Source organism: Brachyhypopomus gauderio, chromosome 2 (assembly GCF_052324685.1).
Source record: "Brachyhypopomus gauderio isolate BG-103 chromosome 2, BGAUD_0.2, whole genome shotgun sequence".
NCBI lineage: Eukaryota > Metazoa > Chordata > Actinopteri > Gymnotiformes > Hypopomidae > Brachyhypopomus > Brachyhypopomus gauderio.
Window position 1 is genome coordinate 49,477,221 of NC_135212.1, and position 27,982 is coordinate 49,505,202.

The 27,982-nt window shown below is 44.7% G+C and overlaps 1 long non-coding RNA gene and 6 other non-coding genes across 7 annotated transcripts; all 7 read right to left on the bottom strand.

Annotated features, from left to right (window-relative positions):
* Window positions 1–7,585: 7,585 nt before the first annotated feature.
* Window positions 7,586–9,849, bottom strand: LOC143508947 (uncharacterized). The gene is made up of 5 exons (XR_013129551.1): window positions 9,598–9,849; window positions 8,442–8,839; window positions 7,993–8,296; window positions 7,792–7,917; window positions 7,586–7,682 (listed from the first exon to the last, which is right to left on the bottom strand). It is a non-coding gene; the product is annotated as an uncharacterized LOC143508947 (long non-coding RNA).
* A 5,391-nt stretch (window positions 9,850–15,240) lies between these two features.
* Window positions 15,241–15,322, bottom strand: trnas-gcu (transfer RNA serine (anticodon GCU)). Its single transcript has one exon. It is a non-coding gene; the product is annotated as a tRNA-Ser (tRNA).
* Window positions 15,323–17,166: 1,844 nt separating this feature from the next.
* trnas-gcu (transfer RNA serine (anticodon GCU)) lies at window positions 17,167–17,248 on the bottom strand. The gene has a single exon. It is a non-coding gene; the product is annotated as a tRNA-Ser (tRNA).
* Window positions 17,249–19,306: 2,058 nt separating this feature from the next.
* trnas-gcu (transfer RNA serine (anticodon GCU)) lies at window positions 19,307–19,388 on the bottom strand. The gene has a single exon. It is a non-coding gene; the product is annotated as a tRNA-Ser (tRNA).
* A 1,844-nt stretch (window positions 19,389–21,232) lies between these two features.
* Window positions 21,233–21,314, bottom strand: trnas-gcu (transfer RNA serine (anticodon GCU)). Its single transcript has one exon. It is a non-coding gene; the product is annotated as a tRNA-Ser (tRNA).
* A 1,844-nt stretch (window positions 21,315–23,158) lies between these two features.
* Window positions 23,159–23,240, bottom strand: trnas-gcu (transfer RNA serine (anticodon GCU)). The gene has a single exon. It is a non-coding gene; the product is annotated as a tRNA-Ser (tRNA).
* Window positions 23,241–24,870: 1,630 nt separating this feature from the next.
* trnas-gcu (transfer RNA serine (anticodon GCU)) lies at window positions 24,871–24,952 on the bottom strand. The gene has a single exon. It is a non-coding gene; the product is annotated as a tRNA-Ser (tRNA).
* Between the last annotated feature and the right edge of the window lie 3,030 nt (window positions 24,953–27,982).

Below are 27,982 nucleotides of genomic sequence, written 5' to 3' on the forward strand. Positions count from 1 at the left end.
AGGACATGCACCTAAGACAAAAATTTCAGACCCCTCCATGATTTAAAAATTGTCTGGGGCATAGCCACAATAGTGTAGCTTTCTCCCCAAATGAGGGAGTGGCAGACTGAGTGGATAATTGTATGTGAGTGCTCTGTTGAGAACATTTCAACTTTATTGTATATATTTCTAAACTTACATCATGTCCTCTGTAGCTTCTGCTCTCAGCCAGGCCCTCTGACTGCCTCTCTCACCTTATGCATGTCCCCTGCACAACAATGCAGCTGGGGGATGGGCAGACACACTCAGGACCAGCTTACACACTTTTGCATGACCTTTTTTGAGGTGGATCAACACAATTAATTTGGTAATTTTTTTCAAAAATTGTTATTTTGAACCCACTTATCTTTTTTAGAAGAAAAACATTACTAACATTACTACATTTCTACCTGAGCCTGCCAAAAGCCAGTGCTGAGGTATTTTGGATCATGAGGCCATCCTTTGTCATGCAGCCACTTCTAGGTTGACGGGGGGATGGGTGATAGTGTGAGCTATGTTGATCCATTGACTCAGACGGAGAAGAAAATACCCTTTCAGAGAAATCTGAACTTTAGCTATTTTGACCAATAATCATGTCACCTTTTGCAGTGAGAAAAAAATCCAAAATTAGTACAAAGGAGGCAGACTTGAGATGTTTTGGAATTATAGTTCAAATAATGTCTGTGTCAGTTTTATAATAAAGAGAAAGATGACTGTAGCCACCTACATGTGGATGAAAATTCATGTCACCACACATTTCACTTACTCTGTTGACTGAGAAGCAAGGATAGCAAAGGTTTCCAGTACACAGCAGGCTTTGGACATGATCCTGGAGGGGCCGTGGGCGGGTGGGGTTCCCTGGTCTTTCTCTGCCTGCCTCTGGCCTCTGGGGCCTTGCTAATAAGTACATTCTGTACATTTATCCTATGTTGCACTTACATAAACACACACACTCACACACACATACATCAGTCATTTGTGCTGTATGTCTTACTTTCTGCTCTTCATTTAGTAGCAGCAGTTGGTGAATCATTTGAGCTGTTTTTTCTGCTCTTCTGTCTTTTCCCTTTTTACTTTCTCTCCCCTTCTTTTCTCTCCTGTCCTGTATGGTTCACCTAACCCCAATTGTTTTTATCACTATTGTACTGTATTATACAGAATTGTTTTCTTTTGATCCTTACATGAAAACAAAGTTGTCCTCCAAAGGTGAAAGGGTGGAGGTGGGCCAAAAAAAAAAGTTTGAAAAGCCCATATGAAGCAATTTTCAAGACTAGGGTCACAAATGTCACACACAACACATTGTTAGTTTTCAGAGAGTAGTGAAAATCTGTAGTAGTGATATCTCTTTTGGTAAGATTTCCTAAATTTCCTATTTTTGTTTGCTGGTTATGGCTGTATTTGGAAGAGACACACTGCAAAATCTTGATCTTGATAAGTTAAAATTGCTCAATAATATTCTATTTCAAGTAGCTGAGGGTTTTTTGTATAAATTTATGTAAAAACATTTTTACCTATTAGCAGTTTTTCAAAAGACAAAACTACTTAAAATAAGGTTAAAAATATCAGAGCCATTTTGACTAATCAATATGCCACCTATATGCCATTATAATTCAAATATTATGTTTGTGTCAATTTCACATTATTTCAACCTTTCACAAATCAAATCTCAAACATATGGTTCTGTAGATGAGGAGACTTATTGCAAGAGATCTTGCACAGTCTCATATGGCAGTCAAGGAGGTGCAAGCTTTCTGCAGGAACCACCCATACCTGACACACGCCTCATTTACATAACACTGGAGGCAAGTTCAGCTCTTCTCCCCCCTGCTGATTCCTCAGGCAATGGGCACTTTTGCAAATGAATGGATGTTAATTGGAGCCACCAGAGGTGTCAGTTTGGACTAAGGTTCTTTGGACCCTCTTTTGGGACTTCAGGGGGGTGGTTGAAATTTCAGGGACTTCTAGTGTTAATGGTCCAATGAAGGTCATTTAAAAAACCAGGACATTTCCTCACTTAAAAAAACCCAGAACAGGATGTGAAATACGGACATGTCCTGGGAAATACAGAGGTTTGGTCACCCTATCATACTAGGAATACATTGAGCAGCTAAGTTATCATTACTGACCTGCACGTTAGCTCCAACATGTTTTGCGTTGAGGTGGTAACGAAGGGTGGAAGTGCTCCTGTGATAAGCGAACTCCTCCCTGCATAAAGTGCAAATAACACTATTTGTGTTTGCACTTCCATCTGGAAGTTTCTTATATTTAAATTTCATATCCACCAGCGTGGCCTCTTCAGTCATCTCCATCATGCTCATCTTATTGTGCATCCATATAATCTGTATGTCTGGAACTCGTGCACTGAGAAACATTCCACGGTGCAAAAGTGTCTCATGCATTAAATGCAATAAAATGCGTTAATTTTTTTAGTTAGTTAATTTTCCTGTAATTAATTAATCGAAATTAATGCGTTAAAGTCCCACCACTAATATATATATATATATATATATATATATATATATATATATATATATATATACAGATAAAAATGGTCTACAAGCGAGTTAAATTTATATATTAAATTGATATACATTTTATATATTATATTTATATAATATATATACATACACATACAAGTTGAATTGTGATACAATAGTCATGACTTTTGTTTGACAAAACTGACTGTCCAATAGTAAATGTTTTCTTTGTAATTTTGTGAGTCAATCAATCAATCAATCAAATTTTATTTATTTTTTTTGAAGTAAAGTTGTTGTCACAAAGCAGCTTTACAAGTGCCGAGTCCTAGCCCCCAGTGAGCAAGCCAAGGGCGACAGTGGCAAGGAAAAACTCCCTAGTTTTTTTGCATGAGGAAGAAACCTTGAGAGGAACCAAGACTCAGGGGAGGAACCCATCCTCCTCTGGCCGACACCGGTCACCATGACAACAACAACAATTTAGACAGAAGGAAATATAGAAAAGGAAAAAGATGTAATAATGTCCATCTTGGTTTAGGCATCCGGTTAGGAGGTGGCCGGCCCAGGATGGATCGCTTGTCTCTCCTCATCTCATTATTCCTCAAGCAGGTGGGCAGCCATGTGGAAAAAATAAAACAGGGAACATTAGCTCTGTATGAGGACATATATAGGACAGGTGAAATTATAAACATTTCTGGAGTGTGTCAGCAACTCCGGCATGAAGTTAAATTATTACAGCCTAGCTAAAAAAGGTAGAACCAGAAGGTAACATAGACTTGGTGGAATTGGAGAAAATGGCATCCATCCACTGCACTGTCAACAAACTTGAGAAACCACGAGCAGTGACACCAGGAGACACGATTGTCAGAAATTAAAGAAAGCGACACCGACGAAGGTGGGATTCGAACTCACGCGTGCTATGCACAATAGATTAGCAGTCCATCGCCTTAACCTCTCGGCCACCTCGTCAATTACAGTTGTGTGTCGATTGCGATTTCAAAGATGCAAACACTTTCACAGCACAAAAGGAGGCTTATCTGACTTGTGGGTCCTGCACTTACTTCAGGAGACACGATTGTCAGAAATTAAAGATAACAACACCGACGAATGTGGTATTCAAACCCACGCGTGCTATGCACAATGGATTAGCAGTCCATCGCCTTAACCTCTCGGCCACCTCGTCAATTACAGTTGTGTGTCGATTGCGATTTCAAAGATGCAAACACTTTCACAGCACAAAAGCAGCCGTATCTGACTTGTGGGTACTGCACTTACACCAGGAGAAACGATTGTCAGAAATTAAAGAAAGCAACACCGACGAAGGTGGGATTCGAACCCACGCGTGCTATGCATAATGGATTAGCAGTCCATCGTCTTAACCTCTCGGCCAACTCGTCAATTACAGTTGTGTGTCGATTGCGATTTCAAAGATGCAAACACTTTCACAGCACAAAAGGAGGCTTGTCTGACTTGTGGGTCCTGCACTTACATCAGAAGACACGATTGTCAGAAATTTAAAAAAGCAACACCGACGAAGGTGGGATTCGAACCCACGCGTGCTATGCAAAATGGATAAGCAGTCCATCACCTTAACCTCTAGGCCACCTCGTCGTTTGTGGTTGTGTGTCGATAGCAATTTCAAAGAAGCAAACACTTTCACAGCACAAAAGAAGGCTTTTTTGACTTGTGGGTCCTGTAGTTACAGCAGGAGACACGATTGTCAGAAATTAAAGAAAGCAACAACGACGAAGGTGGGATTCGAACCCACACGGGCTATGCATAATGGATTAGCAGTCCATCGCCTTAATCTCTCGGCCACCTTGTCGTTTGTGGTTGTGTGTCGATTGCGATTTCAAAGATGCAAACACTTTCACAGCACAAAAGCAGCCGTATATGACTTGTGGGTACTGCACTTACAACAGGAGACACGATTGTCAGAAATTAAGGAAAGCAACACCGACGAAGGTGGGATTCGAACCCACGCGTGCTATGCACAATGGATTAGCAGTCCATCGCCTTAACCTCTCGGCCACCTCGTCAATTACAGTTGTGTGTCGATTGCGATTTCAAAGATGCAAACACTTTCACAGCACAAAAGGAGGCTTATCTGACTTGTGGGTCCTGCACTTACTTCAGGAGACACGATTGTCAGAAATTAAAGAAAACAACACCGACGAATGTGGTATTCAAACCCACGCGTGCAAAGCACAATGGATTAGCAGTCCATCGCCTTAACCTCTTGGCTACCTCGTCGCTTGTGGTTTTGTGTCGATTGCGATTTCAAAGATGCAAACACTTTCACAGCACAAAAGCAGCCGTATCTGACTTGTGGGTACTGCACTTACACCAGGAGACACGATTGTCAGAAATTAAAGAAAGCAACACCGACGAAGGTGGGATTCGAACCCACGCGTGCTATGCATAATGGATTAGCAGTCCATCTCCTTAACCTCTCGGCCACCTCGTCAATCACGGTTGTGTGTCGATTGCGATTTCAAAGATGCAAACACTTTCACAGCACAAAAGGAGGCTTGTCTGACTTGTGGGTCCTGCACTTACATCAGGAGACACGATTGTCAGAAATTTAAAAAAGCAACACCGACGAAGGTGGGATTCGAACCCACGCGAGCTATGCAAAATGGATAAGCAGTCCATCACCTTAACCTCTAGGCCACCTCGTCGTTTGTGGTTGTGTGTCGATAGCAATTTCAAAGAAGCAAACACTTTCACAGCACAAAAGAAGGCTTTTTTGACTTGTGGGTCCTGCACTTACATCAGGAGACACGATTGTCAGAAATTTAAAAAAGCAACACCGACGAAGGTGGGATTCGAACCCACGCGTGCTATGCAAAATTGATTAGCAGTCCATCACCTTAACCTCTAGGCCACCTCGTCGTTTGTGGTTGTTTGTCTATTGCGATTTCAAAGATGCAAACACTTTCACAGCACAAAAGAAGGCTTATCTGACTTGTGGGTCCTGCACTTACACCAGGAGACACGATTGTCAGAAATTAAAGAAAGCAACACCGACGAAGGTGGGATTCTAACCCACGCGTGCTATGCACAATGGATTAGCAGTCCATCGCCTTAACCTCTCGGCCACCTCGTCAATTACGGTTGTGTGTCGATTGCGATTTCAAAGATGCAAATACTTTCACAGCACAAAAGGAGGCGTATCTGACTTGTGGGTCCTGCACTTATATCAGGAGACACGATGGTCAGAAATTAAAGAAAGCAACACCGACGAAGGTGGGATTCGAACCCACGCGTGCTATGCACAATGGATTAGCAGTCCATCGCCTTAACCTCTCGGCCACCTCGTCGTTTGTGGTTGTGTGTGGATAGCAATTTCAAAGAAGCAAACACTTTCACAGCACAAAAGAAGGCTTTTCTGACTTGTGGGTCCTGTAGTTACAGCAGGAGACACGATTGTCAGAAATTAAAGAAAGCAACACCGACGGAGGTGGGATTCGAACACACACGTGCTATGCATAATGGATTAGCAGTCCATCGCCTTAATCTATCGGCCACCTTGTCGTTTGTGCTTGTGTGTCGATTGCGATTTCAAAGATGCAAACACTTTCACAGCACAAAAGCAGCCGTATATGACTTGTGGGTCCTGCACTTACAACAGGAGACACGATTGTCAGAAATTAAAGAAAGCAACACCGACGAAGGTGGGATTCGAACCCACGCATGCTATGCACAATGGATTAGCAGTCCATCGCCTTAACCTCTCGGCCACCTCGTTGTTTGTGGTGGTGTGTCGATTGCGATTTCAAAGATGCAAACACTTTCACAGCACAAAAGGAGGCTTATCTGACTTGTGGGTCCTGCTCTTATATCAGGAGACACGATTGTCAGAAATTAAAGAAAGCAACACCGACGAAGGTGGGATTCGAACCCACGCGTGCTATGCACAAGGGATTAGCAGTCCATCGCCTTAACCTCTCGGCCACCTCGTCAATTACAGTTGTGTGTCGATTGCGATTTCAAAGATGCAAACACTTTCACAGCACAAAAGGAGGCTTATCTGACTTGTGGGTCCTGCACTTACTTCAGGAGACACGATTGTCAGAAATTAAAGAAAACAACACCGACAAATGTGGTATTCAAACCCACGCGTGCAAAGCACAATGGATTAGCAGTCCATCGCCTTAACCTCTTGGCTACCTCGTCGCTTGCGGTTTTGTGTCGATTGCGATTTCAAAGATGCAAACACTTTCACAGCACAAAAGCAGCCGTATCTGACTTGTGGGTCCTGCACTTACACCAGGAGACACGATTGTCAGAAATTAAAAAAAGCAACACCGACGAAGGTGGGATTCGAACACACGCGTGCTATGCACAATGGATAAGCAGTCCATCGCCTTAACCTCTCGGCCACCTCGTCAATTACAGTTGTGTGTCGATTGCGATTTCAAAGATGCAAACACTTTCACAGCACAAAAGCAGCCGTATCTGACTTGTGGGTACTGCACTTACACCAGGAGAAACGATTGTCAGAAATTAACACTAGGAACCCGACGGCCGCGAAAATTTTCGCAAGGCTTAGTAAGGTCCATGTAGCCCACTCCCCTGCTGTGAAGAGATTAACGCCCATTGTCTTGGTAATGCGGTGGAAGCGTCTCACCCCCAGCTCATACGCCTGCCAAAGCACAAGCGGCTCACCTCCAAGCTCATACAAGGCACCAAACGTGATACTTCACGAAAAACTTGGTTACAAACAAGCAGACTGTATATGTTACCGATCCTACAACAAACAGCGGAAATTTTGTAGACTCGTGTTTCAAATGAGTTTCTCAAATGAGTCCCGTCAAACAATAAAAATAAATAAAATTGTCTGAACCTCTTTGTATATTGTTTGAAGCTCTTTGTATATTTACTACACTATATAATATTTGTTACACTTTCTGTTTCCGCGTTTGAATTCGCGTTTGAAAAGCTAAGAAATTATATGGCGCAATTATATATATGGCTGATAAATGTTGTGATCTAAACAGCAGACTGGAAAAGGAGAGGAAAAGACAGGAAGAACAAATTCATGTGCTGTAAAACAACTTTATTTTGATCAAACATGGATGTCTATTCCGGGTTTCTTGAAGTGGAATGTCAAGAAAGTTGAGGGTGTCTTGAAGTTGAGGGTGTACTCGCCAGATGCACTTGCCGCATGCAACACACGCGTTGATGCTGTGGAGAACAATTCAAGGTACACCTTACATTTTGAATAAAATCTTTCAGAAGACAAAAATACGTAACATATGTGGTGTTACGTATGTAGGCCTACTTATCAACGTACCTTCATGTAGTTGTAGCCAACAGTTGCTACACAGCCAGGGTGTACTCGCTGCATGCAACGGGCCACCGGCGTGTTCCTGCGTGCACTGTGTATGCACGCACCTTCATGATGTCTGTCAACGGCGCACTGCAAAGAACAAAGTACATGTTATATTTTGAACGAATTTATTCATGTGTACCAGCCAGGGACCCTCTTTCTTACATTTGCGGCAGGTTCATCGTTCATCGCTGCCAAGGTCAACGGGCCACCGGCGTGTTCCTGCGCGCACTGTGTATGCACGCACAGAAGTACATGTTATATTTAGAACGAATTCATTCATGTATAAATTGATTCTGTGAAAATGTCACAGGCATGGGTCATAACAGAACGGGAATCCAATTCCAGCAACCATGAGAAAAATAACCAGCAACCACGACGAGAAATAAACAGAGGACTAACACGGAAACAGACATGAAATGGCAGGAGATGCGGGGCAGACCGTGACACCGGGTTTCATGATGTGCGACTGTGGAACAGAAAGAGAAGAGATTTTTGGTTATGTTCAAATAATAGTGTGTGTGTATATATATGTGTGTGTGATTGGTTGTCTGTATATATATATAATATATTTATATATATATATATATATATAAATATACTTATCGACGTACCTTCATGTAGTTTTAGGTACACAGTTGCCACACAGCCAGGGACACTCTGCCCTACACTTGCGACAGGTGTACTTGCCGCATGCAGCGCACGGGGTTATGCTGTGGTTCCGGTTGCAGTTTGTCTGCACCTGACACGTAGTCTTCTTTCCAGGAGCAGGCGAAGGACGTGGCGTTCTCTTCAACTCCTTTTCCTGTAGGAAACGAAGACGGAGTTCCTCAGCAAGAGTACACATAAAAACTCTCCTACTCTCTGTGGACCCCGTACATGCCGTGTACAAAACATGCGCGTTCATCGCTGCCAGGTCAAGTATGTTATAAAACACTGCAACGGGCCACCGGCGTGTTCCTGCGCGCACTGTGTATGCACGCGCCTTCTGGTCCATGATGTCAACGGCGCACTGCAAAGAACAAATACAAAGAAGTACATGTTATATTTTGAATAAATTCATTCATGTATGATAAATTGATTTATCAATGCCAACACATGCATACCTTCGTCCGGTTGTAGTCCGTCACAGTGTTTGGCTTCTTTTTGCGGTCGTCTGCAATCTCCACGTGCGTGTGCATAGTGCTCAGAACGCAAACTGTTTTGTTGGGCTTGGAGGCATACACCGTCAGAAGCGCATCATCGGATCTGTACACCTCCGTTGACAACTTCTCACGTCCCTTGGCGTTTTTGGCTTCCAAAGGAACTTCTCGGCGAATCTTGTTCATTGTCCCAAGCAGAGTCGTGTTGCATTCCAGCAGCTTCTTAGCCAGGGAAAGAGATGTGAAAAAATTGTCTGTGGCTACAGTTCTGCCCTTGCCCAGGTATGGCTTCATAAGCTTCATCACCACATTCTCGGACACTCTTTCCCCCTTGGGACGATCGGGGTCCTTTCCAAGGTATGGAATGGCGTTGCACATGTACTTTGTGTTCAACTCAGAAGCAACCCAAAACTTTATTCCAAACTTGTCCGGCTTTGAGGCAATGTACTGGGTGAATGGACAGCGAACCTTGGTCGGAAACAGCTGCTCGTCGACTGTCAGTTCCTTGCCTGGGGTATAGCACAAAATGCAGTTGTTCACAAATCGCTGCCAGATGTCCGAAATCGCAGCAAATCTGTCGCTCTTTGCACGCTCCGCACGGGTGTCCTTATTATCAAAGCGCAAGTACCGCATGATTTCTTGGTAGCGGTCCCGTGCCATTGTCTCCTGGATCGAAGGCACAGCGAACATTGCCGACCAACAGTCCGACATCGCTCCAACTGGACAGAGGACTGCTCGTAGAAATAGGATTGCTACGAATGCCATAAACTCGCTGACCGACAAACTCCAGCTGCTGTCTGTTCTGCGGGCTTCATGGACAGTGCAGTCTGTGATGATTCGCAGCATCTCCATGTCGAGCAAACACAGAAAACTCTGCAGTCTGCTTGTGATCCTACGCTGTATTAGTAAAAGTAAACAAATGACGCTAGGTAAATTACACGTACTAAATATCATTCAAACACAAGCAGAAACACTGGAAAGAAATATGAAGTTACTATACCTTTGCATGCTCTGTAGGCCCGGACGGCTCAACAAATGTTGAATTAGGCGAACAGCTGCTGACACGAGAGCGTGCGATGCCAACCTTCTCCCAAACAGTTCCATCTTTTGCCCGTACGGTTGGTGCAGGTGTGGTGTCAGCCTGTGTCCGTCTCTTCCTTGGAGGGCTCTGTTGTACCTCATCCGATGTACTGCTTCTTTCTTCATCGGATGAATCGCTGGTCAAAAAACAGGAGGGTCCTTCTCCCGCATCGGACTCACAGCAGTCCTCGTTGGTCAGCAAAGCCGCAACTTCTTGACCGGTGAACGTCCTCTGTCTTGCCATGGTGTTTTGCGTCGTCTCCACACAGGATAGTAGTGAAAATGTAAGTCGCCTGCCTTTGGGTTTCAGCTTTTATCATGACTCTGAAGAACACACCCACAACAGCGCATACTAATTATACTTTATTATAATAGGTGGCGCTTCACACATAACGCCGAAACCGAAACCGGGCTAATCCCCTGCATACACGGGAACAATAAAAGTTGATTGGACCCGTGATAATGGTTCACGGCAATCCGTGAATATCAGTCAAACACAAGCATAAACACTGCAAAAAATATTATATTACTATGCTGTATGAGTAAAAATAAATAAATGACGCTAAGTTATTTACACAAACGAAAAATCTTATTTACACAAACGAAATATCAGTCAAACACAAGCATAAACACTGCAAAAAATATTATATTACTATGCTGTATGAGTAAAAATAAATAAATGACGCTAAGTTATTTACACAAACGAAATATCTTATTTACACGAACGAAATATCAGTCAAACACAAGAAAACACAAAAAATATTATATTACTATGCTGTATGAGTAAAAATAAATAAATGACGCTAAGTTATTTACACAAACGAAATATCTTATTTACACGAACGAAATATCAGTCAAACACAAGCATAAACACTGCAAAAAATATTATATTACTATGCTGTATGAGTAAAAATAAATAAATGACGCTAAGTTATTTACACAAACGAAATATCTTATTTACACGAACGAAATATCAGTCAAACACAAGAAAACACAAAAAATATTATATTACTATGCTGTATGAGTAAAAATAAATAAATGACGCTAAGTTATTTACACAAACGAAATATCTTATTTACACGAACGAAATATCAGTCAAACACAAGCATAAACACTGCAAAAAATATTATATTACTATGCTGTATGAGTAAAAATAAATAAATGACGCTAAGTTATTTACATGAACGAAATATCTTATTTACACAAACGAAATATCAGTCAAACACAAGCATAAACACTGCAAAAAAATATTATGTTACTATGCTGTATGAGTAAAAATAAGTAAATGTACAAATAAATATTACTTTACTATACCTTTATTACTTTGTTGCTGCTATTGAAGTGCATACACAAGAAAATCTGGGACGCTTGCTTCATACATAACGCCAATACCACGCTAATGATAATGTGTTTCACGGGAACAATATGAACCCGTGATAATGGTTGGTTCAGCCATGTAAATGTGTGGCGCTATTGAAGTGCATACACAAGAAAATCTGGGACGTTTGCTTCATACATAACGCCAATACCACGCTAATGATAATGTGTTTCACGGGAACAATATGGACCCGTGATAATGGTTGGTTCAGCCATGTAAATGTGTGGCGCTATTGAAGTGCATGCACAAGAAAATCTGAGACGCTTGCTTCATACATAACGCCAATACCACGCTAATGATAATGGTTCACCGCTCTAAATAATACTTATGTCAATATGTAGCGCTTCACACATAACGCCGAAACAGGGCTAAACTTTATTTATTTATTTTAGACTACAAACTAGACCTGGTGCACACAGACTGCACACAGACTAGACCTGGTGCACCACAGAGCTCCTGCCACAGAGCTCCTGCCTGTCTTTCTGCTCCTGTCTTGCTCTGAAATTAACATATGTATGGTCCTGCTAATTGGGCAGGAGAAGGAGGGGTGATGTCCTCAGAACCTTGAAATCTCAGGAGTTCCAGTGTTAAAGAAAGCAACACCGACGAAGGTGGGATTCGAACCCACGCGTGCTATGCATAATGGATTAGCAGTCCATCGTCTTAACCTCTCGGCCACCTCGTCAATTACAGTTGTGTGTCGATTGCGATTTCAAAGATGCAAACACTTTCACAGCACAAAAGGAGGCTTGTCTGACTTGTGGGTCCTGCACTTACATCAGAAGACACGATTGTCAGAAATTTAAAAAAGCAACACCGACGAAGGTGGGATTCGAACCCACGCGTGCTATGCAAAATGGATAAGCAGTCCATCACCTTAACCTCTAGGCCACCTCGTCGTTTGTGGTTGTGTGTCGATAGCAATTTCAAAGAAGCAAACACTTTCACAGCACAAAAGAAGGCTTTTTTGACTTGTGGGTCCTGTAGTTACAGCAGGAGACACGATTGTCAGAAATTAAAGAAAGCAACAACGACGAAGGTGGGATTCGAACCCACACGGGCTATGCATAATGGATTAGCAGTCCATCGCCTTAATCTCTCGGCCACCTTGTCGTTTGTGGTTGTGTGTCGATTGCGATTTCAAAGATGCAAACACTTTCACAGCACAAAAGCAGCCATATATGACTTGTGGGTACTGCACTTACAACAGGAGACACGATTGTCAGAAATTAAGGAAAGCAACACCGACGAAGGTGGGATTCGAACCCACGCGTGCTATGCACAATGGATTAGCAGTCCATCGCCTTAACCTCTCGGCCACCTCGTCAATTACAGTTGTGTGTCGATTGCGATTTCAAAGATGCAAACACTTTCACAGCACAAAAGGAGGCTTATCTGACTTGTGGGTCCTGCACTTACTTCAGGAGACACGATTGTCAGAAATTAAAGAAAACAACACCGACGAATGTGGTATTCAAACCCACGCGTGCAAAGCACAATGGATTAGCAGTCCATCGCCTTAACCTCTTGGCTACCTCGTCGCTTGTGGTTTTGTGTCGATTGCGATTTCAAAGATGCAAACACTTTCACAGCACAAAAGCAGCCGTATCTGACTTGTGGGTACTGCACTTACACCAGGAGACACGATTGTCAGAAATTAAAGAAAGCAACACCGACGAAGGTGGGATTCGAACCCACGCGTGCTATGCATAATGGATTAGCAGTCCATCTCCTTAACCTCTCGGCCACCTCGTCAATCACGGTTGTGTGTCGATTGCGATTTCAAAGATGCAAACACTTTCACAGCACAAAAGGAGGCTTGTCTGACTTGTGGGTCCTGCACTTACATCAGGAGACACGATTGTCAGAAATTTAAAAAAGCAACACCGACGAAGGTGGGATTCGAACCCACGCGAGCTATGCAAAATGGATAAGCAGTCCATCACCTTAACCTCTAGGCCACCTCGTCGTTTGTGGTTGTGTGTCGATAGCAATTTCAAAGAAGCAAACACTTTCACAGCACAAAAGAAGGCTTTTTTGACTTGTGGGTCCTGCACTTACATCAGGAGACACGATTGTCAGAAATTTAAAAAAGCAACACCGACGAAGGTGGGATTCGAACCCACGCGTGCTATGCAAAATTGATTAGCAGTCCATCACCTTAACCTCTAGGCCACCTTGTCGTTTGTGGTTGTTTGTCTATTGCGATTTCAAAGATGCAAACACTTTCACAGCACAAAAGAAGGCTTATCTGACTTGTGGGTCCTGCACTTACACCAGGAGACACGATTGTCAGAAATTAAAGAAAGCAACACCGACGAAGGTGGGATTCTAACCCACGCGTGCTATGCACAATGGATTAGCAGTCCATCGCCTTAACCTCTCGGCCACCTCGTCAATTACGGTTGTGTGTCGATTGCGATTTCAAAGATGCAAATACTTTCACAGCACAAAAGGAGGCGTATCTGACTTGTGGGTCCTGCACTTATATCAGGAGACACGATGGTCAGAAATTAAAGAAAGCAACACCGACGAAGGTGGGATTCGAACCCACGCGTGCTATGCACAATGGATTAGCAGTCCATCGCCTTAACCTCTCGGCCACCTCGTCGTTTGTGGTTGTGTGTCGATAGCAATTTCAAAGAAGCAAACACTTTCACAGCACAAAAGAAGGCTTTTCTGACTTGTGGGTCCTGTAGTTACAGCAGGAGACACGATTGTCAGAAATTAAAGAAAGCAACACCGACGGAGGTGGGATTCGAACACACACGTGCTATGCATAATGGATTAGCAGTCCATCGCCTTAATCTATCGGCCACCTTGTCGTTTGTGCTTGTGTGTCGATTGCGATTTCAAAGATGCAAACACTTTCACAGCACAAAAGCAGCCGTATATGACTTGTGGGTCCTGCACTTACAACAGGAGACACGATTGTCAGAAATTAAAGAAAGCAACACCGACGAAGGTGGGATTCGAACCCACGCATGCTATGCACAATGGATTAGCAGTCCATCGCCTTAACCTCTCGGCCACCTCGTTGTTTGTGGTGGTGTGTCGATTGCGATTTCAAAGATGCAAACACTTTCACAGCACAAAAGGAGGCTTATCTGACTTGTGGGTCCTGCTCTTATATCAGGAGACACGATTGTCAGAAATTAAAGAAAGCAACACCGACGAAGGTGGGATTCGAACCCACGCGTGCTATGCACAAGGGATTAGCAGTCCATCGCCTTAACCTCTCGGCCACCTCGTCAATTACAGTTGTGTGTCGATTGCGATTTCAAAGATGCAAACACTTTCACAGCACAAAAGGAGGCTTATCTGACTTGTGGGTCCTGCACTTACTTCAGGAGACACGATTGTCAGAAATTAAAGAAAACAACACCGACAAATGTGGTATTCAAACCCACGCGTGCAAAGCACAATGGATTAGCAGTCCATCGCCTTAACCTCTTGGCTACCTCGTCGCTTGCGGTTTTGTGTCGATTGCGATTTCAAAGATGCAAACACTTTCACAGCACAAAAGCAGCCGTATCTGACTTGTGGGTCCTGCACTTACACCAGGAGACACGATTGTCAGAAATTAAAAAAAGCAACACCGACGAAGGTGGGATTCGAACACACGCGTGCTATGCACAATGGATAAGCAGTCCATCGCCTTAACCTCTCGGCCACCTTGTCGATTATGGTTGTGTGTCGATTGCGATTTCAAAGATGCAAACACTTTCACAACACAAAAGCAGGCTTGTCTGACTTGTGGGTCCTGCACTTACATCAGGAGACACGATTGTCAGAAATTAAAAAAAGCAACACCGACGAAGGTGGGATTCGAACCCACGCGTGCAAAGCACAATGGATTAGCAGTCCATCGCCTTAACCTCTCGGCCACCTCGTCAATTATGGTTGTGTGTCGATTGTGATTTCAAAGATGCAAACACTTTCACAGCACAAAAGCAGGCTTGTCTGACTTGTGGGTCCTGCACTTACATCAGGAGACACGATTGTCAGAAATTAAAAAAAGCAACACCGACGAAGGTGGGATTCGAACCCACGCGTGCAAAGCACAATGGATTAGCAGTCCATCACCTTAACCTCTCGGCCACCTCATCGTTTGTGGTTGTGTGTCGATAGCAATTTCAAAGAAGCAAGCACTTTCACAGCACAAAAGAAGGCCTTTCTGACTTGTGGGTCCTGTAGTTACAGCAGGAGACACGATTGTCAGAAATTAAAGAAAGCAACACCGACGAAGGTGGGATTCGAACCCACGCGTGCTATGCACAATGGATTAGCAGTCCATCGCCTTAACCTCTCGGCCACCTCGTCAATTACGGTTGTGTGTCGATTGCGATTTCAAAGATGCAAATACTTTCACAGCACAAAAGGAGGCTTATCTGACTTGTTGGTCCTGCACTTACAACAGGAGACACGATTGTCAGAAATTAAAGAAAGCAACACAGACGAAGGTGGGATTCGAACCCACGCGTGCTATGCACAATGGATTAGCAGTCCATTGCCTTAACCTCTCGGCCACCTCGTCGTTTGTGGTTGTGTGTCGATTGCGATTTCAAAGATGCAAACACTTTCACAGCACAAAAGGAGGCTTATCTGACTTGTGGGTCCTGCACTTATATCAGGAGACACGATTGTCAGAAATTAAAGAAAGCAACACCGACGAAGGTGGGATTCGAACCCACGCGTGCTATGCACAATGGATTAGCAGTCCATCGCCTTAACCTCTCGGCCACCTTGTCAATTACAGTTGTGTGTCGATTGCGATTTCAAAGATGCAAACACTTTCACAGCACAAAAGGAGGCTTATCTGACTTGTGGGTCCTGCACTTATATCAGGAGACACGACTGTCAGAAATTAAAGAAAACAACACCGACGAAGGTGGGATTCGAACCCACGCATGCTATGCACAATGGATTAGCAGTCCATCGCCTTAACCTCTCGGCCACCTCGTCAATTACAGTTGTGTGTCGATTGCGATTTCAAAGATGCAAACACTATCACAGCACAAAAGAAGGCTTATCTGACTTGTGGGTCCTGCACTTATATCAGGAGACACGATTGTCAGAAATTAAAGAAAGCAACACCGACGAAGGTGGGATTCGAACCCACGCGTGCTATGCACAATGGATTAGCAGTACATCGCCTTAACCTCTCGGCCACCTCGTCAATTACAGTTGTGAGTCGATTGCGATTTCAAAGATGCAAACACTTTCACAGCACAAAAGGAGGCTTATCTGACTTGTGGGTCCTGCACTTACTGCAGGAGACAAGATTGTCAGAAATTAAAGAAAACAACACCGACGAATGTGGTATTCAAACCCACGCGTGCAAAGCACAATGGATTAGCAGTCCATCGCCTTAACCTCTTGGCTACCTCGTCGCTTGTGGTTTTGTGTCGATTGCGATTTCAAAGATGCAAACACTTTCACAGCACAAAAGCAGCCGAATCTGACTTGTGGGTCCTGCACTTACACCAGGAGACACGATTGTCAGAAATTAAAAAACGCAACACCGACGAAGGTGGGATTCGAACACACGCGTGCTATGCACAATGGATTAGCAGTCCATCGCCTTAACCTCTCGGCCACCTCGTCAATTATGGTTGTGTGTCGATTGCGATTTCAAAGATGCAAACACTTTCACAACACAAAAGCAGGCTTGTCTGACTTGTGGGTCCTGCACTTACATCAGGAGACACGATTGTCAGAAATTAAAAAAAGCAACACCGACGAAGGTGGGATTCGAACCCACGCGTGCAAAGCACAATGGATTAGCAGTCCATCGCCTTAACCTCTCGGCCACCTCGTCAATTATGGTTGTGTGTCGATTGTGATTTCAAAGATGCAAACACTTTCACAGCACAAAAGCAGGCTTGTCTGACTTGTGGGTCCTGCACTTACATCAGGAGACACGATTGTCAGAAATTAAAAAAAGCAACACCGACGAAGGTGGTATTCGAACCCACGCGTGCAAAGCACAATGGATTAGCAGTCCATCGCCTTAACCTCTCGGCCACCTCGTCGTTTGTGGTTGTGTGTCGATTGCGATTTCAAAGATGCAAACACTTTCACAGCACAAAAGAAGGCTTATCTGACTTGTGGGTCCTGCACTTACACCAGGAGACACGATTGTCAGAAATTAAAGAAAGCAACACCGACGAAGGTGGGATTCGAACCCACGCGTGCTATGCACAATGGATTAGCAGTCCATCGCCTTAACCTCTCGGCCACCTCGTCGTGTGTGGTTGTGTGTCGATAGCAATTTCAAAGAAGCAAACACTTTCACAGCACAAAAGAAGGCTTTTCTGACTTGTGGGTCCTGTAGTTACAGCAGGAGACACGATTGTCAGAAATTAAAGAAAGCAACACCGACGAAGGTGGGATTCGAACACACACGTGCTATGCATAATGGATTAGCAGTCCATCGCCTTAATCTATCGGCCACCTTGTCGTTTGTGCTTGTGTGTCGATTGCGATTTCAAAGATGCAAACACTTTCACAGCACAAAAGCAGCCGTATATGACTTGTGGGTCCTGCACTTACAACAGGAGACACGATTGTCAGAAATTAAAGAAAGCAACACCGACGAAGGTGGGATTCTAACCCACGCGTGCTATGCACAATGGATTAGCAGTCCATCCCCTTAACCTCTTGGCCACCTCGTCGTTTGTGGTTGTGTGTCGATTGCGATTTCAAAGATGCAAACACTTTCACAGCACAAAAGGAGGCTTATCTGACTTGTGGGTCCTGCACTTATATCAGGAGACACGATTGTCAGAAATTAAAGAAAGCAACACCGACGAAGGTGGGATTCGAACCCACGCGTGCTATGCAAAATTGATTAGCAGTCCATCACCTTAACCTCTAGGCCACCTTGTCGTTTGTGGTTGTTTGTCTATTGCGATTTCAAAGATGCAAACACTTTCACAGCACAAAAGAAGGCTTATCTGACTTGTGGGTCCTGCACTTACACCAGGAGACACGATTGTCAGAAATTAAAGAAAGCAACACCGACGAAGGTGGGATTCTAACCCACGCGTGCTATGCACAATGGATTAGCAGTCCATCGCCTTAACCTCTCGGCCACCTCGTCAATTACGGTTGTGTGTCGATTGCGATTTCAAAGATGCAAATACTTTCACAGCACAAAAGGAGGCGTATCTGACTTGTGGGTCCTGCACTTATATCAGGAGACACGATGGTCAGAAATTAAAGAAAGCAACACCGACGAAGGTGGGATTCGAACCCACGCGTGCTATGCACAATGGATTAGCAGTCCATCGCCTTAACCTCTCGGCCACCTCGTCGTTTGTGGTTGTGTGTCGATAGCAATTTCAAAGAAGCAAACACTTTCACAGCACAAAAGAAGGCTTTTCTGACTTGTGGGTCCTGTAGTTACAGCAGGAGACACGATTGTCAGAAATTAAAGAAAGCAACACCGACGGAGGTGGGATTCGAACACACACGTGCTATGCATAATGGATTAGCAGTCCATCGCCTTAATCTATCGGCCACCTTGTCGTTTGTGCTTGTGTGTCGATTGCGATTTCAAAGATGCAAACACTTTCACAGCACAAAAGCAGCCGTATCTGACTTGTGGGTCCTGCACTTACACCAGGAGACACGATTGTCAGAAATTAAAAAAAGCAACACCGACGAAGGTGGGATTCGAACACACGCGTGCTATGCACAATGGATAAGCAGTCCATCGCCTTAACCTCTCGGCCACCTTGTCAATTATGGTTGTGTGTCGATTGCGATTTCAAAGATGCAAACACTTTCACAACACAAAAGCAGGCTTGTCTGACTTGTGGGTCCTGCACTTACATCAGGAGACACGATTGTCAGAAATTAAAAAAAGCAACACCGACGAAGGTGGGATTCGAACCCACGCGTGCAAAGCACAATGGATTAGCAGTCCATCGCCTTAACCTCTCGGCCACCTCGTCAATTATGGTTGTGTGTCGATTGTGATTTCAAAGATGCAAACACTTTCACAGCACAAAAGCAGGCTTGTCTGACTTGTGGGTCCTGCACTTACATCAGGAGACACGATTGTCAGAAATTAAAAAAAGCAACACCGACGAAGGTGGGATTCGAACCCACGCGTGCAAAGCACAATGGATTAGCAGTCCATCACCTTAACCTCTCGGCCACCTCATCGTTTGTGGTTGTGTGTCGATAGCAATTTCAAAGAAGCAAGCACTTTCACAGCACAAAAGAAGGCCTTTCTGACTTGTGGGTCCTGTAGTTACAGCAGGAGACACGATTGTCAGAAATTAAAGAAAGCAACACCGACGAAGGTGGGATTCGAACCCACGCGTGCTATGCACAATGGATTAGCAGTCCATCGCCTTAACCTCTCGGCCACCTCGTCAATTACGGTTGTGTGTCGATTGCGATTTCAAAGATGCAAATACTTTCACAGCACAAAAGGAGGCTTATCTGACTTGTTGGTCCTGCACTTACAACAGGAGACACGATTGTCAGAAATTAAAGAAAGCAACACAGACGAAGGTGGGATTCGAACCCACGCGTGCTATGCACAATGGATTAGCAGTCCATTGCCTTAACCTCTCGGCCACCTCGTCGTTTGTGGTTGTGTGTCGATTGCGATTTCAAAGATGCAAACACTTTCACAGCACAAAAGGAGGCTTATCTGACTTGTGGGTCCTGCACTTATATCAGGAGACACGATTGTCAGAAATTAAAGAAAGCAACACCGACGAAGGTGGGATTCGAACCCACGCGTGCTATGCACAATGGATTAGCAGTCCATCGCCTTAACCTCTCGGCCACCTTGTCAATTACAGTTGTGTGTCGATTGCGATTTCAAAGATGCAAACACTTTCACAGCACAAAAGGAGGCTTATCTGACTTGTGGGTCCTGCACTTATATCAGGAGACACGACTGTCAGAAATTAAAGAAAACAACACCGACGAAGGTGGGATTCGAACCCACGCATGCTATGCACAATGGATTAGCAGTCCATCGCCTTAACCTCTCGGCCACCTCGTCAATTACAGTTGTGTGTCGATTGCGATTTCAAAGATGCAAACACTATCACAGCACAAAAGAAGGCTTATCTGACTTGTGGGTCCTGCACTTATATCAGGAGACACGATTGTCAGAAATTAAAGAAAGCAACACCGACGAAGGTGGGATTCGAACCCACGCGTGCTATGCACAATGGATTAGCAGTACATCGCCTTAACCTCTCGGCCACCTCGTCAATTACAGTTGTGAGTCGATTGCGATTTCAAAGATGCAAACACTTTCACAGCACAAAAGGAGGCTTATCTGACTTGTGGGTCCTGCACTTACTGCAGGAGACAAGATTGTCAGAAATTAAAGAAAACAACACCGACGAATGTGGTATTCAAACCCACGCGTGCAAAGCACAATGGATTAGCAGTCCATCGCCTTAACCTCTTGGCTACCTCGTCGCTTGTGGTTTTGTGTCGATTGCGATTTCAAAGATGCAAACACTTTCACAGCACAAAAGCAGCCGAATCTGACTTGTGGGTCCTGCACTTACACCAGGAGACACGATTGTCAGAAATTAAAAAACGCAACACCGACGAAGGTGGGATTCGAACACACGCGTGCTATGCACAATGGATTAGCAGTCCATCGCCTTAACCTCTCGGCCACCTCGTCAATTATGGTTGTGTGTCGATTGCGATTTCAAAGATGCAAACACTTTCACAACACAAAAGCAGGCTTGTCTGACTTGTGGGTCCTGCACTTACATCAGGAGACACGATTGTCAGAAATTAAAAAAAGCAACACCGACGAAGGTGGGATTCGAACCCACGCGTGCAAAGCACAATGGATTAGCAGTCCATCGCCTTAACCTCTCGGCCACCTCGTCAATTATGGTTGTGTGTCGATTGTGATTTCAAAGATGCAAACACTTTCACAGCACAAAAGCAGGCTTGTCTGACTTGTGGGTCCTGCACTTACATCAGGAGACACGATTGTCAGAAATTAAAAAAAGCAACACCGACGAAGGTGGTATTCGAACCCACGCGTGCAAAGCACAATGGATTAGCAGTCCATCGCCTTAACCTCTCGGCCACCTCGTCGTTTGTGGTTGTGTGTCGATTGCGATTTCAAAGATGCAAACACTTTCACAGCACAAAAGAAGGCTTATCTGACTTGTGGGTCCTGCACTTACACCAGGAGACACGATTGTCAGAAATTAAAGAAAGCAACACCGACGAAGGTGGGATTCAAACCCACGCGTGCTATGCACAATGGATTAGCAGTCCATCGCCTTAACCTCTCGGCCACCTCGTCGTGTGTGGTTGTGTGTCGATAGCAATTTCAAAGAAGCAAACACTTTCACAGCACAAAAGAAGGCTTTTCTGACTTGTGGGTCCTGTAGTTACAGCAGGAGACACGATTGTCAGAAATTAAAGAAAGCAACACCGACGAAGGTGGGATTCGAACACACACGTGCTATGCATAATGGATTAGCAGTCCATCGCCTTAATCTATCGGCCACCTTGTCGTTTGTGCTTGTGTGTCGATTGCGATTTCAAAGATGCAAACACTTTCACAGCACAAAAGCAGCCGTATATGACTTGTGGGTCCTGCACTTACAACAGGAGACACGATTGTCAGAAATTAAAGAAAGCAACACCGACGAAGGTGGGATTCTAACCCACGCGTGCTATGCACAATGGATTAGCAGTCCATCCCCTTAACCTCTTGGCCACCTCGTCGTTTGTGGTTGTGTGTCGATTGCGATTTCAAAGATGCAAACACTTTCACAGCACAAAAGGAGGCTTATCTGACTTGTGGGTCCTGCACTTATATCAGGAGACACGATTGTCAGAAATTAAAGAAAGCAACACCGACGAAGGTGGGATTCAAACCCACGCGTGCTATGCACAATGGATTAGCAGTCCATCGCCTTAACCTCTCGGCCACCTCGTCAATTACAGTTGTGTGTCGATTGCGATTTCAAAGATGCAAACACTTTCACAGCACAAAAGGAGGCTTATCTGACTTGTGGGTCCTGCACTTATATCAGGAGACACGATTGTCAGAAATTAAAGAAAGCAACACCGACGAAGGTGGGATTCGAACCCACGCGTGCTATGCACAATGGATTAGCAGTCCATCGCCTTAACCTCTCGGCCACCTCGTCAATTACAGTTGTGAGTCGAATGCGATTTCAAAGATGCAAACACTTTCACAGCACAAAAGGAGGCTTATCTGACTTGTGGGTGCTGCACTTACTTCAGGAGACAAGATTGTCAGAAATTAAAGAAAACAACACCGACGAATGTGGTATTCAAACCCACGCGTGCAAAGCACAATGGATTAGCAGTCCATCGCCTTAACCTCTTGGCTACCTCGTCGCTTGTGGTTTTGTGTCGATTGCGATTTCAAAGATGCAAACACTTTCACAGCACAAAAGCAGCCGAATCTGACTTGTGGGTCCTGCACTTACACCAGGAGACACGATTGTCAGAAATTAAAAAAAGCAACACCGACGAAGGTGGGATTCGAACACACGCGTGCTATGCACAATGGATTAGCAGTCCATCGCCTTAACCTCTCGGCCACCTCGTCAATTATGGTTGTGTGTCGATTGCGATTTCAAAGATGCAAACACTTTCACAACACAAAAGCAGGCTTGTCTGACTTGTGGGTCCTGCACTTACATCAGGAGACACGATTGTCAGAAATTAAAAAAAGCAACACCGACGAAGGTGGGATTCGAACCCACGCGTGCAAAGCACAATGGATTAGCAGTCCATCGCCTTAACCTCTCGGCCACCTCGTCAATTATGGTTGTGTGTCGATTGTGATTTCAAAGATGCAAACACTTTCACAGCACAAAAGCAGGCTTGTCTGACTTGTGGGTCCTGCACTTACATCAGGAGACACGATTGTCAGAAATTAAAAAAAGCAACACCGACGAAGGTGGGATTCGAACCCACGCGTGCAAAGCACAATGGTTAAGCAGTCCATCGCCTTAACCTCTCGGCCACCTCGTCATTTGTGGGTGTGTGTCGATAGCAATTTCAAAGAAGCAAGCACTTTCACAGCACAAAAGAAGGCCTTTCTGACTTGTGGGTCCTGTAGTTACAGCAGGAGACACGATTGTCAGAAATTAAAGAAAGCAACACCGACGAAGGTGGGATTCGAACCCACAAGTGCTATGCATAATGGATTAGCAGTCCATCGCCTTACCCTCTCGGCCACCTTGTCGTTTGTGGTTGTGTGTCGATTGCGATTTCAAAGATGCAAACACTTTCACAGCACAAAAGAAGGCTTATCTGACTTGTGGGTCCTGTAGTTACAGCAGGAGACACGATTGTCAGAAATTAAAGAAAGCAACATCGACGAAGGTGGGATTCGAACCCACGCGTGCTATGCACAATGGATTAGCAGTCCATCGCCTTAACCTCTCGGCCACTTCGTCAATTACGGTTGTGTGTCGATTGCGATTTCAAAGATGCAAATACTTTCACAGCACAAAAGGAGGCTTATCTGACTTGTGGGTCCTGCACTTATATCAGGAGACACGATTGTCAGAAATTAAAGAAAGCAACACCGACGAAGGTGGGATTCGAACCCACGCGTGCTATGCACAATGGATTAGCAGTCCATCGCCTTAACCTCTCGGCCACCTCGTCAATTACAGTTGTGTGTCGATTGCGATTTCAAAGATGCAAACACTATCACAGCACAAAAGGAGGCTTATCTGACTTGTGGGTCCTGCACTTATATCAGGAGACACGATTGTCAGAAATTAAAGAAAGCAACACCGACGAAGGTGGGATTCGAACCCACGCGTGCTATGCACAATGGATTAGCAGTCCATCGCCTTAACCTCTCGGCCACCTCGTCAATTACAGTTGTGAGTCGATTGCGATTTCAAAGATGCAAACACTTTCACAGCACAAAAGGAGGCTTATCTGACTTGTGGGTCCTGCACTTACTTCAGGAGACAAGATTGTCAGAAATTAAAGAAAACAACACCGACGAATGTGGTATTCAAACCCACGCGTGCAAAGCACAATGGATTAGCAGTCCATCGCCTTAACCTCTTGGCTACCTCGTCGCTTGTGGTTTTGTGTCGATTGCGATTTCAAAGATGCAAACACTTTCACAGCACAAAAGCAGCCGAATCTGACTTGTGGGTCCTGCACTTACACCAGGAGACACGATTGTCAGAAATTAAAAAAAGCAACACCGACGAAGGTGGGATTCGAACACATGCGTGCTATGCACAATGGATTAGCAGTCCATCGCCTTAACCTCTCGGCCACCTCGTCAATTACAGTTGTGTGTCGATTGCGATTTCAAAGATGCAAACACTTTCACAACACAAAAGCAGGCTTGTCTGACTTGTGGGTCCTGCACTTACATCAGGAGACACGATTGTCAGAAATTAAAAAAAGCAACACCGACGAAGGTGGGATTCGAACCCACGCGTGCAAAGCACAATGGATTAGCAGTCCATCGCCTTAACCTCTCGGCCACCTCGTCAATTATGGTTGTGTGTCGATTGTGATTTCAAAGATGCAAACACTTTCACAGCACAAAAGCAGGCTTGTCTGACTTGTGGGTCCTGCACTTACATCAGGAGACACGATTGTCAGAAATTAAAAAAAGCAACACCGACGAAGGTGGGATTCGAACCCACGCGTGCAAAGCACAATGGATTAGCAGTCCATCGCCTTAACGTCTCGGCCACCTCGTCGTTTGTGGTTGTTTGTCGATAGCAATTTCAAAGAAGCAAGCACTTTCACAGCACAAAAGAAGGCCTTTCTGACTTGTGGGTCCTGTAGTTACAGCAGGAGACACGATTGTCAGAAATTTAAAAAAGCAACACCGACGAAGGTAGGATTCGAACCCACAAGTGCTATGCATAATGGATTAGCAGTCCATCGCCTTACCCTCTCGGCCACCTTGTCGTTTGTGGTTGTGTGTCGATTGCGATTTCAAAGATGCAAACACTTTCACAGCACAAAAGAAGGCTTATCTGACTTGTGGGTCCTGCACTTACACCAGGAGACACGATTGTCAGAAATTAAAGAAAGCAACACCGACGAAGGTGGGATTCGAACCCACGCGTGCTATGCACAATGGATTAGCAGTCCATCGCCTTAACCTCTCGGCCACCTCGTCGTGTGTGGTTGAGTGTCGATAGCAATTTCAAAGAAGCAAACACTTTCACAGCACAAAAGAAGGCTTTTCTGACTTGTGGGTCCTGTAGTTACAGCAGGAGACACGATTGTCAGAAATTAAAGAAAGCAACACAGACGAAGGTGGGATTCGAACACACACGTGCTATGCATAATGGATTAGCAGTCCATCGCCTTAATCTATCGGCCACCTTGTCGTTTGTGCTTGTGTGTCGATTGCGATTTCAAAGATGCAAACACTTTCACAGCACAAAAGCAGCCGTATATGACTTGTGGGTCCTGCACTTACAACAGGAGACACGATTGTCAGAAATTAAAGAAAGCAACACCGACGAAGGTGGGATTCTAACCCACGCGTGCTATGCACAATGGATTAGCAGTCCATCCCCTTAACCTCTCGGCCACCTCGTCGTTTGTGGTTGTGTGTCGATTGCGATTTCAAAGATGCAAACACTTTCACAGCACAAAAGGAGGCTTATCTGACTTGTGGGTCCTGCACTTATATCAGGAGACACGATTGTCAGAAATTAAAGAAAGCAACACCGACGAAGGTGGGATTCGAACCCACGCGTGCTATGCACAATTGATTAGCAGTCCATCGCCTTAACCTCTCGGCCACCTCGTCGTTTGTGGTTGTGTGTCGATAGCAATTTCAAAGAAGCAAACACTTTCACAGCACAAAAGCAGCCGTATATGACTTGTTGGTCCTGCACTTACAACAGGAGACACGATTGTCAGAAATTAAAGAAAGCAACACCGACGAAGGTGGGATTCGAACCCACGCGTGCTATGCACAATGGATTAGCAGTCCATCCACTTAACCTCTTGGCCACCTCGTCGTTTGTGGTTGTGTGTCGATTGCGATTTCAAAGATGCAAACACTTTCACAGCACAAAAGGAGGCTTATCTGACTTGTGGGTCCTGCACTTATATCAGGAGACACGATTGTCAGAAATTAAAGAAAGCAACACCGACGAAGGTGGGATTCGAACCCACGCGTGCTATGCACAATGGATTAGCAGTCCATCGCCTTAACCTCTCGGCCACCTCGTCAATTACAGTTGTGTGTCGATTGCGATTTCAAAGATGCAAACACTTTCACAGCACAAAAGGAGGCTTATCTGACTTGTGGGTCCTGCACTTATATCAGGAGACACGATTGTCAGAAATTAAAGAAAGCAACACCGACGAAGGTGGGATTCGAACCCACGCGTGCTATGCACAATGGATTAGCAGTCCATCGCCTTAACCTCTCGGCCACCTCGTCGTTTGTGGTTGTGTGTCGATAGCAATTTCAAAGAAGCAAACACTTTCACAGCACAAAAGAAGGCTTTTCTGACTTGTGGGTCCTGTAGTTACAGCAGGAGACACGATTGTCAGAAATTAAAGAAAGCAACACCGACGGAGGTGGGATTCGAACACACACGTGCTATGCATAATGGATTAGCAGTCCATCGCCTTAATCTATCGGCCACCTTGTCGTTTGTGCTTGTGTGTCGATTGCGATTTCAAAGATGCAAACACTTTCACAGCACAAAAGCAGCCGTATATGACTTGTGGGTCCTGCACTTACAACAGGAGACACGATTGTCAGAAATTAAAGAAAGCAACACCGACGAAGGTGGGATTCGAACCCACGCATGCTATGCACAATGGATTAGCAGTCCATCGCCTTAACCTCTCGGCCACCTCGTTGTTTGTGGTGGTGTGTTGATTGCGATTTCAAAGATGCAAACACTTTCACAGCACAAAAGGAGGCTTATCTGACTTGTGGGTCCTGCTCTTATATCAGGAGACACGATTGTCAGAAATTAAAGAAAGCAACACCGACGAAGGTGGGATTCGAACCCACGCATGCTATGCACAAGGGATTAGCAGTCCATCGCCTTAACCTCTCGGCCACCTCGTCAATTACAGTTGTGTGTCGATTGCGATTTCAAAGATGCAAACACTTTCACAGCACAAAAGGAGGCTTATCTGACTTGTGGGTCCTGCACTTACTTCAGGAGACACGATTGTCAGAAATTAAAGAAAACAACACCGACAAATGTGGTATTCAAACCCACGCGTGCAAAGCACAATGGATTAGCAGTCCATCGCCTTAACCTCTTGGCTACCTCGTCGCTTGCGGTTTTGTGTCGATTGCGATTTCAAAGATGCAAACACTTTCACAGCACAAAAGCAGCCGTATCTGACTTGTGGGTCCTGCACTTACACCAGGAGACACGATTGTCAGAAATTAAAAAAAGCAACACCGACGAAGGTGGGATTCGAACACACGCGTGCTATGCACAATGGATAAGCAGTCCATCGCCTTAACCTCTCGGCCACCTCGTCAATTATGGTTGTGTGTCGATTGCGATTTCAAAGA